This window comes from Denticeps clupeoides, chromosome 20 (genome assembly GCF_900700375.1).
Source record: "Denticeps clupeoides chromosome 20, fDenClu1.1, whole genome shotgun sequence".
NCBI classification, from domain to species: domain Eukaryota; kingdom Metazoa; phylum Chordata; class Actinopteri; order Clupeiformes; family Denticipitidae; genus Denticeps; species Denticeps clupeoides.
In genome coordinates, this window is record NC_041726.1 from 2966555 (window position 1) to 2980645 (window position 14091).

Below are 14091 nucleotides of genomic sequence, written 5' to 3' on the forward strand. Positions count from 1 at the left end.
ACACTCGCCTATGAACCAGAAGACCCAGGTTCAAATCTCACTTACTACCATCGTGTCCCTGAGCAAGACACTTGAGTGTCTCCAGGGGGGACTGTCCCAGTAACTACTGATTGTAAGTCGCTCTGCATAAAGGCGTCTGGTAAATGCTGTAAATGTAAATGTAATGGTAAATCCAAAAGAAACTTTGTTCTATTTTTTTACCAAACCTGAACTCTATGCTGAATTTAGCTCCTGAGTACGTAATTACTGAGTAATTACTCCGTCCGCGTCAGCTTGTAAAGTGATTCGGGTTCCGACTCTTCCCCTACGAAAAAACATGACAGCGTGGATAAAAGACGCTTGGCTCATAATGAAGTTTTCTAATCAAGTGACGTGCGCTTTTTCGGAACGGAGGAGGGACTGCAGGCCTACAGGGGAACACAGTCTTGAAGTAACGGATTAATTTCCGAATCATCTAGTGTGTGGGGATATCATGTCTTGTTACAACTGAGACAATGTACGGGGGGGGTAAGAGGATTTCGTCTGGTTCCCTGGAACTGGGCCGGCACATTAGCACTCTTGAGTCCAGCAAGGCTCTTTTTTTTTTTCCATCCCGTGCTCCGTTTTCTATTTTTGACTTCCTACGGATCAGCCAAAGAAAGGAGGCTTTCTTCTGTCATTCTCTTTCGCGCTGCCTTTGTCTGAGCGCAGGCCCGGCTCATATGAAAGGTGTGGTAGAGAGAGAGAGAGAGAGAGAGAGAGAGAGAGAGACAGGCCTTCTCTCAGCAGGACTCCGCATCCAGGCCGACAGCCTTCCGTCTCGTATCAAAGCCGCAGGCAGGCGTTAAATAATACTGAGGCATGAACCACCGTCACTACAGCCGGCCAGCGTCCTGACTCCGGCTCTCACCGGCTCGATGGGCAATTACTGCTATGCACACTACTGTACTGCGTCGGGACATTAAGCGCGTCGCTTGTCGCGTGCCACGCTGTAGATGTAGTTTACTTCCTCCGCAAACTAAGAAGATCAAGAGCACCAGCCCCCATTGAGCACTCTCCACCATGTGCCCTTACTTGTATATTGTGTTTTAAAATTTTATATATTATGCTTATTTTTATTTACATTTACAGCATTTATCGGACGCCCTTATCCAGAGCGACTTACAGTCAGTATTTTACAGGGACAGTCTCCCTGGAGCAACTTAAGGTTAAGTGTCTTGCTGAGGGACACAATGGTAGTAAGTGGGATTTGAACCCGGGTCTTCTGGTTCACAGGCGAGTGTCTTACCCACTAGACTACTACCACCTTATTTTTATACCCTTGTATTTAATGTTATTGTTGTATTTAATGTTACTGTTTGTATTTGAATGTTACTTGTATGCACCATGGGTCTGAGAGTAACGCAATTTCAATTCTCTGTATGTCCTGTACATGTGGCAGAATTGACAATAAAGTTGACTTTGACTCTGACTTTGACTTATGCCGACACTTTCACGTCGCATGATCTCACTATGCACAAGTGTTTTATTTGTTTTTCTTTTTTTAACGCGGCATGCATGGGGTCACTGTGGCCCTCGTGGTTGCAGACAAATGAATAAATGAACAGCTTTGGCGCCGACGCGTGCGACAACCTAATGCCAAGATAACGCTCAAGAATACGATGCTCGTGAGAAAGAGGGTTTATTTTTTTGCCATGCCTGCTTGAGATCATTATTACGTTCTGTTATTTAATTGCAGCTGTGTACAACATTAATACGATGGTAAAAAAACGAATAATAAATAGAAGAATAATAAAGGGACAGGGAGCGCTGGTGTGTGGACAGTGCCAAGGAACGGGGCAAGCGGGGTTTTTCCCGATCGTATCGGAGGCGCTGCAATTAGTGTGCAGGGCCACACTTCGCGGGGGCCTGGCGCTAAAGTCCCGGCACAGGTCGAACATATCAGAGCGCGGCTCGCCGATCGATGGCAGATTGAGCTATGCCGTGATCTTTAGGTTTCTGCTGATGACATTAAAGACTGAGAATTGCATTAAACTTTATGAAAGTCATCGCAATGGATGGAGGGAGAAAAGAAAAAAAAAAATGTGGTAGGGGCGGGGCCACAAAACAGGGTGCAATATAGTGTCCCTTTTTGGCTCCTTTCATCTCTTTGCCGAGGGTTATTTTACAAAAAGCTTCTGTTCTTCTGCGCAGGAAGATCAAAGCGTATCAGCGTATCGGCTCCTCATGCCACCTGTGATGTAACCCCAGACGTGGTGCCACCTTGGGCTCAACGGTGCGCCAATAGTGAGGCTATGAGCTCACCTCAACCTTCAAATCGGGTCATTTCAGGAGGCTTTACTGCCGAGGCCGAAGACGATCAAATGTCAAGCGGCCTGTCGTGGCTCAAAGAACGGCTCGGTCCCTTTCGGGGCATATTTACTGTAACCCCCTGATATGAATCATCTTTTATTTCCCAATTTCACAACACGCCCATCTGTTTACCCCGTGCTTTTCTGGTTTTTTTTGCCTCCAATCTCGTACTTTGCCGTGTCATCCGTCTCAACAATAAACTATGATTGAAAGTGTGCCTGGAAGGCCCTTTTCACACATTTCCCCTGCTTACTTTTCATTCCTCTCCATTTTCCTATGGCAGCCCGGCCTGGTGAGCAGCTCGGCTTGTAATTGCTTATCTGGGGACAAAATGTACATGGATGAAGGTCTGTGGGAAGAAATAGCTTCACAGAACGTAACCTTTGCATCTCTGCCTGGCGCTGAAGGTCCGCCGGGATGGTCCAGAGATTCTGAATCTGGATAGGTTCTGTCCGTTGGCGCAATCGAAATTGCATTAATGAAAGAGTGCGGACCTCCGTTGTGTTTCATCTGAATGTGGCTGCATCCCCATGACGGAAATGGCATTACGGATCTTATTATTCCCGGCGGAGTGGAAGCGCGTAGCCAATTTTTCCCTCTTAAGCCTCAACAGGAACATAATTCATGTACAGGAGAGGATTGAGGCGAGTTCGGAGCATATTGTAATATGCACCCCCCCCCGCTCCCAGTCCTGCTTTATTAAAGCCAAATTGTGATGCTAATGTGTTGTGTGCACCAGCTTTTTTCCCTCCCTTTTCATTTCTCCCCTTTTCCCAAAGTATTAATGACGTTGGCCCGGCTGTGCCATTGAACTGTTGCGCCCTCCTCAAGGGCCCTCCCCGAACGGAGCTGTGGAAAAAGGGGCCGGAGGACAAGCACGGCTGTGACGTGTGCCGGGGTAATGAAGGAGGACAGGTGTTGGAGGAAGTGGCTCCCCCCCCCCCAAAAAAAAAACCACGTGTGGCCAAGAGGGCGCCTAAGGTCGCGTTAGTGCGTGCTCACGTACGGGTAACGACGAAAATACCAGATCTGTCCAACCAAATGCTTCTCCCCGTCACTCATTAGGATGGACGCTCCGAGCCGGTTCACACCCACTTTGCCGGGGAAATGGGAGCCTTCGCCTGCCGCGTAAGGAACCTCACAGTCGCTTCGTGAGCTTTTATGCTCCCCTTATGAATAGCGTGCCTCTGAAATGAAGTCTTGAACTCTGTGTTGAGGCCCAGTGGGCTAATCATCTCCGAATGAACTTGAGGGATATGATATGTGCATCATCCGTGTAAAGTCATTTTATTAGAATTTTTTTTTTACATTTTTTTCAAGGAAAAGGGCACCGGTGCAGTTTTTTTTTTTTACCCGTGAACACAAAGTATGTTGAATGTACGATGGGTTATTGATTTTATTTGTCTTTTCTGCCTAGAGCCTCGCCGTTCTTTCCTTGTCTGTGTATTTCTGTGTATATTTTCTCCACCCATTGGATGGGTCTGGTTCACTAATGGGCCAGTGTCCTTAGAACACAGTGTAGAACACAGTGTCCTTATTTAATTGAAATTTTCATGGCTTAAATTCTTATCAGATAGCTTTGAACGCTTTGTGTGTGGATATGATGCATTTTTTTTTAAAGGTCTCTGGCAACAATCCTAGTACATTTATGGATGTGTTGTGGGTTTAAAGAATGAGGAAGTCGGCTGTGTCTGAGACATCGTTGAAGAGACGTCCACCCATTTAAAACATAATTTAAAAGACTAGTTCTTTATGCAAAGCTTGAGGACGCCTTTGACCTAGCGCTTTGAAAACAGTCCGCCAAGTACATCCAGGTCTACAAATGCAATCGATAGGACCTCTTGTATTAGTCCAGTTAGGAACGTTGAGGAAAATGCCCTGTCGCTGACAGAGAGCCCTGGCAAGGTCCGGCACTATCGCCACCGCGCGTCCTCCAGGCCAAGACGACTGAGATGGATGGTGGGCTGAAGCGCTGGCGCGCCGATAAGGCCGGCTCGCGGAGCACGGGTAATTCCGCGGCTAAAAAAGCCCATCTCCCTTCCAGCTGCAATCAGGCCCGGCGTTGGCAGGAGCTCCTCGGCGCCGTTGCACTCGGATGAGTGGGGAGGTCACAACGTTTCCTGGGTTACCTGGGAAATTGGTTACAGGTTCCATGTTAGAGCTGAATTCAGTCGATGATTGCGCCCTGACAAATTGACTTTGAGTTCCAGGGACAATTACAACCGTTGTCAGCGTTCAGGTGAAACACAGTATTATTTTTAACTCTCTTGCAAATTGTAGTGACAATAAAAATAAAAAACTTAAAATGTAGTAAAACGAAGGAGGGATCTGCGGGTAATGAGAAACTCAGCAGGGTTGGCATTGGGCACCCTGCTAATTCCATTCTCTCTAACAGACCAAAGTCGATCCTCTAAGTTGTTCAATTTAGGGAATTATGGACTCGAGACGGTGTTTGCTTTTGCCCGTATCGCAGCTTTCTTCTGAACATCTAAACTATACAAGTATTGCAAAGAAAAATGTTACCTTTTTTATACCATTTCGAGTAATGACCGTATTTTATTTTTTTTTACATGGTGGACTAATACAAATGACCATTAGGGTTACTTACATTTATTTCGAATCGGCCATTATTAGTTCTTTGGTGGGTAGCACGATGCTCTGTGATGTATCTTTGTCTCTGTACTCTGGGAAATGAGAAAGCATTAGCCAGATTACATGTTGTCCTTCTGTAATTCAGCTCTGGCCCTGCTCCCTGACTGAGGCCGGAACCATCTCGGACCATCTTGCCAGCTTATCTCAGAACATCGCCAAGGAGATCTCTAGCCTGAATCGCGCTTTCACGGCCCCTAAAATCACACTTTGTAAATTCTGTTGTACAATTGTTCACATTTTTATAATTTTTTTACCCAAAAGCAGAGGGGGAAAATCTCGATATTCGTTCCTCTGCATTGCACTGAACTCACACATCAAAATCTTAAATGGCAACGTTGACATCCCTTAAGGGGGCTACTGATGCCAGAATTTCACACTCATATCTTTTCCTTCCTCCAAGTTTGATGTGTGCAATAGCACACGCACAAAAAAAACTAGTCCAGCGGGATGCATAGATAGTTCGACTTTTGGCCAATCACAGACAAGAAGACGGCCAGCAGAGGACCGAGACGGCACCGTGTGCTCCACATCCCCTAGAAGTGCTAGCTTATTTACCTCCAGCCTCCCCACCCCCCCGGGAATACCCCCGCGGATTATCCGATATGAGAATCAAGATGGCCACCTGTGGCCTTAACCGCTCCGGCTGCTTTTCATGGGGCTAGTGCCTCACGCCAGTCACGATTTGTAAGGCCGGGACCTTTCCCTCCGTTTACCGTGCAGAGCCGGTGCAGGATAAGTGATGGCTGCTGTGCGAGTTGGCCAGGCGGTTAAAAGGCCATAAACAGCGGCGTCCAAAACACTATTGTTAGAGCAGGAGAGGGACGGAGATGTGGCAGGGCACCATGCGAAGGGCCGGTGTAGACCCCCGGCTCACAATGGCCACTCAGCTTTGCATAAAGGAATATAGGCAGTGGTGGCCTAGTGGTTAAGGAAGCGGCCCCGTAATCAGAAGGTTGTCGGTTCGAATCACTGAGGTGCCACTGAGCAAAGCACCGTCCCCACACACTGATCCCCGGGCACCTGTCATGGCTGTCCACTGCTCACCAAGGGTGATGGGTTAAATGCAGAGGACAAATTTCACTGTGTGCTGTGTTGCTGTGTATCACTTTTTTTTTGAAAAATGCTATCATTCCCAAACCCTCTCAAATTCCCTTCTTCTCCCTCTTCTGTCTGTCACCTTCATTGTTCATTCTATCATTTTGCAACGTTGGCGCTATTGGCCTGGGTATTATTGTGTACTTGCCAACTGGGAAGCCACTCTGACTGTTAAGTGACATAAACCAATTAAGTTGAGTAGAGCCGAATAACTTCACAGAACACCGTTTTGGGGTAAAACTTTAAAAAGTTGTGCTTTATTTGATAATGCTGAGACTCGAAAGTGTGACGTGTATGTGTTGGACTGAACCTTGCACATACTTTTTAACTTTTTTCAAACTTTTTACTCTTTTTTTACTTTTCACTTTATACTTTGACTTCACTCATTTGCACACCTTCACCCTACCTGTTACACATATTTTATGTTTTATGTTAAAGACATAAAAGTGTAATATTTGGTTATGTTTGCATATACTGCATATTTGCAATACTGTGGTCTGTACAGTCGCCAAAGCATTTCACTGCATATCATACCGTGTATGACCGTGTATGTCACAAATACAATTGAATAAATGTAAATTTGAATAAAAACAGTGGAATTGCAAAACCTTAAGGTCGTTGTAAATCTGACATTTTTCAGCCAAATTTTTCATGTTCTTATTTATTTGACCCAATATTAAACTGATCTCTTATTGGAAGCTATTTGTTTCCCAAAACAGAATCTCTCCCTCTTCTTCCTCAACCCTGTCTTTCCGTCTCTTCCTCTGTCCCGTCTCTCTTTGTTTGGCTCTCGAGTCACCGGCAGCGACGCTGTCAGGCTCGGAGGGCCATGCTGTTTACGCTCCCGGGCGGCGGCAGCTGCATCTTTACCCTCAGCTGCGCCCCTCCATAAACACGTATTGACCGGAGGGGAGCCGAAGAGCATTTCTAATTACAATCTTCTCTCCGCGTCTCTCTCCGCAGTGGAGCGGCGAGGGGGGGGGGCTCACGAGAAGTAAAGAGCCGTGCGCCCCCCTATCCCAAACACCTGCTCACTTCCTGTCCGCCTGAGACGCCATCAGCTCTCCGACCATCTCCTCACTTTCCTCACTTTCCTGGGCGAGTGACGTTGCTTAGCAACAACACCAGCACGTCGGCACCCAGAATTTTCCAGTTAATGCCGTTATGGTGACATTAAGTGAAGTGAAAGGGAAGTGGTTGTCATACACAGCAGCACAGCACACGGTGCACACAGTGAAATTTGTCCTCTGCATTTAACCCATCACCCTTGGTGAGCGGTGGGCACCATGACAGGCGCCCGGGGAGCAGTGTGTGGGGACGGTGCTTTGCTCAGTGGTACCTCAGTGGTACCTTGGCAGTTTGGGATTCGAACCGGCAACTTTCTGATTACGGGGCCGCTTCCTTAAGGCCACCACTGCCCCAGTTGTTCTATGATGCTTGATGTATTTTGATTGGCGTAATTCACCTCATATTGCATTGTTGAGCTTACTTAAACCTGCAAGTTATATGGCTCCGTTTCTTCTCCTTTTCAGAGTTGCAGAGCAGCTCCTGTGGGAACCCGGGCGTCCCACCCAAAGGCGTCCTGTATGGGACACGCTTCAACGTAGGGGACAAGATCCGCTACAGCTGCGTGGCGGGCTACGTGCTGGACGGCCACCCCCAGCTCACGTGCGTGACCAACGCGGGCAACGCGGCCGTCTGGGACTTCCCTGTGCCCATCTGCAGAGGTCAGCGCCCTCGCCACCCCCCACCCCCGCTTTGTGTGTACGGACGGTGCATGGCGAATGTGTGTTTGTGTGTGCGGCTAATGGCCACCCGTGTGTTTGCATTCCTAACTCGCACGCCTGTGCGTCTGTGCATGGCGCGTCGGCTCTTTATTAATAGCACGGACACTAACCAATTAAATATGGTCATTTTCCCCAAAGTCGGAGATTAATAGGCCGCAGGGACGATTAGGCTCGTTTTCATTAGCGCGATCAAGTTACGGACAGAGACGCTTTATCAGCACGGGCCCCACCTGACACGCCGGAGATGGGAGATGGAGGCACATGCCCCCCACTGGTCATTTCATGCCTAATAAGTGAACCATATTGCATTTGAACCATTACTAATGAACTAATTAAACTGTTGGAAAACATCACTTTTCAAATCCACTTTGTGGAAAAAAAAAAAAAAAAAAGTTTAGATGTAACTACTCAATCCATCAGGTACCCAGCCTTTCCGGACTTTCCGGATTTCTGGACCCGCCACGCCAGGGCATTCCTGTTGCGGGCTTAAATTGCCGAACGTGAGCCGAGCGGACTCGTTCCATCTGCTCAGCGACTCTCGGCCGCCCACCCCCCGTCTCGGCCTGTGCTCTTAAACATATCAGGATTTATCGTCTCATGTTCGGCCCAATTATAAAGTGCACCGGCCATGACCGCTTTCAAATAAGACTTTGCCCGTAGGTGAGCGCGGCTTTTCGCCGCCAGGCCTTTACTTTTAATACGGAGGAAACGAGATGACAGATATTGCATCATGTTTCCTTTAGTCCAATGCGAACGTGAGCAGAATTGGGAGGGCGCTACAGTCCGGGGCTGAGAGCTCGATGAGAAACCGTTCTGAAATGCCGATAACGGATATATGTTCAACATTGCGCCCAGGTGGCGCTTGAGCCTCAGACGTGGAAACGTGAGTTCAGAATTGTAAGCGCGCCGCACGGCAAGGTCGCCACAAATGGCAAATGCTGCGGAGGTGGCCCATGTGGGCGGGTTTTCCACAGGCCAGTGGTAGATGAATGGGGTGAGCTGAATGAAATGCCACATGCAAAGCCTTTGCTTTCAGGCGCCATATTTGTCCTTTTTTCCAATGGGCTTGCGGTCTTCTTAGTCCTGGTAAACTAAAATACATGTCTTTGAATGGATGTCAAACTACGATCAGTGCATCAGTTGCAATTGAAAAGTTACGAATGCTTCTGGTATTCATGGTGAAGGTCAAGGCCATCAGAACAATATTATCAATGCTATACAGGATCCGACTAGTTGATTAATGGTCAAATGATCCCATGTTTTTGATAATGAGATAATAATCATCTCTGCCTTTCAGACAGAATATGTTTGGTCGTATTTTTGCCGTTTTTTCCTTTATTCTTTAATCCTCCATCATAATGGCGTTCAGCAAGCAGGAAATTACAGCCTGGCGTTAATGTAATGAACCAAACTATTCCACAAAATGAGATTTCTCAGCATTCAATCTCTATGAATTATTTATTGCATTTCATCGGGGACGACAACCCTTGTGCAACACGTGACCAGCGCCTTTGTCCAGCATTACAGTCAGAAGTTTCAGGTGGGGTTCGAACCTGTGATTTTGGGGTGTTCCTTAGCTAACTAACTAATTATGAGTAGTGTTAGAAATAAAGTATAAATATATCTTATCTTATTACCAGCCGAGCTTATCTTTTTTTTAATGTTTCATTTTACATGAACACACTAAAGCAGCCTTAAACACTCGCATTCATGAAATATGATACAAAAAACTGTGCTAAGCTTTTAACTTAGTTTTACTTTAGCATTAGCTTAGCTTGATTTTAGAGTCTTTCTCTCTCTGTTTCATTTTACTTTTTTTTCTTTCGTTCCTTTTCAGTACGAGTGACCATGCAATGGAATAAGTATGAAAGCTTCATTGCCCTTTCTTCTGGTTCTTGAGCGTGCACAAATCTCCATTATCCCATGGTGGACAGCCTGCGCGATCACATGTATCAAGGGCCTTTGATTCTGTATGCATTTGGGTTATTCATAATTTACGGTCTTTTTCATATTACCATACAAACATCCTCATAATGAATACCTACTGGAATAAAAAAGCTTTTTCTATTAGACGCTCAACAAAGAAGGCTTTTCTCTAATATTACCATATTTATTTTCTCTTCGCATTTTCCCTTTTTTACATATAAATATGGTATTGTGCAATTATTCACTCTGCCTACGTTATCTACACAGGTCTCTAATGTGACAGGAAGTACTTGTTCACAGCTTAAATTTTCCCATGCCTCTGAAAGCTGTTTGTGCTGCAGATGGTGACTTCAAATTGTCCTTGAAAAGTTACAAACTGCTCTCCATTTCCCTCACTCCGACTGAAGCAACAGTAGTAAATGTTATTGCCTTTTTATTTTTCTTTAAATCTCTCCTTTTGCTTTTTTTTTTTTATCCAATTAAAGCGAATGGCAAATTAAAGTGAGTCTTTTGGACTCTTTGAAGTGTTCGATTCTGTATTTCGCATTAGCAAAGAGTGCTTTTGTGAGATTGGTCAAATTTAAGCCCATTAAAAAGATTGAGCTCCCAAAAGGGCCATAAGCCCGTCGTATAAAGTGATAGAAGCAGAATCCATGTGTGCCAATGGGTAGACTTCACTGCTCACTAGTTTGATCGATTAAAAAGAGAGATGGTACCACCCACACCATTCTTCCGTATAAAACCTTTCGTTCAACACCGCCTCTCGCGAAATTTACACGCGCAACAACAGCTCTCCAATAAGTCATGCTGCTTTAGAATGTTTCTTTAGGTACAAGTGTGAGAAGAAATGATTTAAGGAGAAAGCAATTTGTGTAGTTTTATTATTTCTTGGTCATTTTCCGGGCCCTCAAAAATGTTGGTTTCAGCGCACTGCTGCCGGCGGCGGATCCGGTCGGGCTGTGCACAGGAGCGTGAAATCGGCGTGACAGCGTCGTGACATGACAGCCCGCTCTGCCCAGGCGGCTCGATCCGATATTCCGGGCCTGACAATTCCCACCGCCAGCATTACAGAGCATCACCGTCAGTACGCGTCATCTGTCGGCGAGCGGCACCCAGAGCCCGGGTCCTAAAACAGTCCCCTGCTCGGCGCGAGGACGCGCCGCCCACGGCCTTGCCCAACATTCCACCTCTTGTAAGTGTTGGGATGCCGGGTTGAAAAAAATGCTGTTTTCTGGAGGGCTTCCAGACAGGCTCTCAGGAAGTTTTATTAAGATATTGAGAACGCTGGCCAGTCCCAATAAATTTTGCCTACTAATAACTCCAGCAGGCGTGTCCAGGCAGATGTGTCCAGCCTCGGTAGAGGTGGCTGAGGACAGAGCAGTAAACCAAGATGCCAAGTCCAACGTACTACTTGTATATCACATTATATGCAATATCGTTTGTGCATCGTCTGAATTGCGTTGGAGAAAATCGCTGATCTAGATGTGAACGCTGCATTGGGACATGGACTGCTTCAAAGGTCATGTCTCTAGGTGTCAGGGTTTAAGGTCTGGACTACTTTTGCCAAATGTTTAACAGCTGCAACTATAAAAGCAGTCAGCATTGAGGTAGCGTCAAGGGGTTAAAAGCCACATTTGCACGTTTCTCGTAACGTTCTGTGACTAGGTGTCGTCAATGGGATAAGGCCAGGTCTGGGGCGAGGGTTAAGCTTACAACACTTTAATATTTATGGAAGGGAAAACACATTACGTGTTATTGCAAATGCATGGCGTTTCCCATTTGCCATCTCATGAAGCCCTATACACGGGTCCTGGATGAGGTCTAATGTGGGTCACGATAAGTTTCAGATGAAGCGGCAGAATGCAGGAGATGTATTAAGCCAATGTTAAGGATCTGCATGCTACGTGACTTAAACGCTGGTATTCTAGATGGGGCTGCTTGTTGTTGTTCCAGGTGGTTCCAGGTTTGACACACAGTGGTGCAAATTGATTGAATTATTATTATTCAATGTCTACAAGCAAACGTTTTAACACTGGTAAGGCTCTCACAGTCTAAAAAGTTATCGCACAGTTCAATACCTTTAAATTGGGGTTTAAGGGGCGAAAGAGGAATAAAAGCCCAAATCCAAGTGATTACTGAAGCTCCACTCTAGCTCTACAAAGAGAACAGGCCCACCATCATCAAAGGAAGCATCATCTCATAAAGCAACCTAAATACATTCATAAAGAAGCAGTATTTTAACACCTATTCCATGAATATATTTGTCCGTATTGGACAAATATATGTGCAACTCCCTCAACTCGTGGTTCGCATACTTGAGAGGGCAATACAATACACTGTATTTCTTATTGTTAGCATTAAAAAATCTTTAACGTAAAATGACATATTTTTCTCTTCGTGATCTTGTGTGTTTTTTCATCACGACTGAGAAATATTATTAATCAGTTGACTGTGCTGGAATATTGACTTGGATTGAAAACGCATTGACCTAGTTTATTTTCAGCCACCGATGAGGGAAACTCATCTCACCGACGCGGCCGTCGCACAGCAGCTCGCTTTCACAGTCTTGCTCTCACCGAACTGTCCAGTGGAGGTGGCGCGGTGATTTAGGCTCTGTACATTTCAATAAGTCCATGAAAATAATGGAGCTCACGACCTCGGCGTGGTCATTAACTGAGTGGCTCCCCTGGTTCTCTCGGCAGAGACAGGATTTTTCGTATGTGGCGGCGGCCTTCGTTTTTTCCCCATAAGGAATTCCTTTGAAGCGTAATTTGACGGCTGCAGTGACGCAGTCTTAAAATTCTGTCACAGCCCATGTTTTCGTACGACTTTTTTTCAATCTCTTTCTCGTGCCAGGACTTGATTGCTAGCCATATTGCTAAGTGCAGTTAAGGGTCATGCATTAATGAGCCGTATGGACTCGCTTCGTAAAGAGGAGGACTGGTGAAAAGTTCGTAGATGGCCTTTGCCTCTGATTCCGCTGCATCTGTCGTCCATCGATTTCACATGAGCAGCGGCAATGCAAATTGTTCCTAATGAATTTACCGGAGTCTCTCTATTGGGCACAGATTCCGAAGGACACAGTAAACCATATGAGGAATAGTTTTCTTGTGCCATCTTTATGGATAAGCGACCTTGCTTTTATGATCCAATGAGGCCATTATTAATAATATACAAGATAAAGCTCCCCAAACTCGCTTTTATTTCCCATAAAAACACAAGAGTGTGGTTACGATGTGGGATAAAAACATGGGGCACGAGCACAGTTAGGTTGAGTAAACTGTTTTATAACAATTATTGATATTATCCTAAATAGCTCAGATGGTTCTCAGTATTAGAAACCAGTGACACCCAAAGAGGGTCCATTCCATGTCCATTTCCTATTGCCAGTCTATTAATAATGTTTAACTGTTGCATAATAAGGGGCTGAACATGGGGCTGACAGTTTTACAAATGCATATCATTACAAAAAACATATTTTAATAGTTTTATTTTAGCTTTGCCGGCACAACCAGTAGATTTAACTCCCGGGTTCTGTCCCTCATCCAACATGAACTTCCACTTGATTTAAATAATTTCTAAGTACAATTATTCCTATGGTCCCTAATGAACCTTACCTTACGGTTGCACAGGAAAAGACAAGATGCTAAAATAAGCGAAGTGTTCATCCCAGTTTCATCTTGCCTTCCACGGGGACTCAGATCTGCAAAAGAGAGCAGATGCAGTCATTTAATCATTTGTGGCATCGACTAAACTTGATTGAAGTGCAAGAAATGTCGTTACTGTAATGGAAAGAGACAATGCTGTTATTTCCCACATAAATGAATTCATGAAGGTGCAGATCCATTCGAGCCATGAAGATTTGCAGAGGTCACGAGGGGACCATAATGGGGACCAGATGAGCGTAAAAAGTTGAGGAGCGGCAGGCCCCGGAAAGGCCCTCGCTTTTTTTTTTTTGCTTTTTTGACAGGTACTGAAGAAGAATTGATTACATCCATGAATGCAACAACAAAACTCAGCAGTTCTGAGAGTTTTCTTCTTCCCGAAACACGAATTGAGGGGCCCAGCGGGATCTGAGACCAACAACGCCGGGAAAAAATAAAAGCCACTCTTTTAAAGCTCTGTCTTTTGCTCATAAACTCCTTTTTTTCCCCCGGCTCCTCAGATATAGACTTTAACGGACGGTGGTATTTTTGCACCAGCCTGGGGTGTCAATACTTGGTTAACAAGAGCGCAGGTGCGGCCAATGGATTTGATGCCTACGGAAAGTGAACGCTCTTCCACCGAGACCCACACTTCA

General features: G+C 45.6%; 1 pseudogene; it reads left to right on the forward strand.

Moving 5' to 3' along the window:
* The window catches only part of LOC114770598 (CUB and sushi domain-containing protein 3-like), a 272842-nt pseudogene that overhangs the window by 93820 nt on the left and 164931 nt on the right, over positions 1-14091 (forward strand).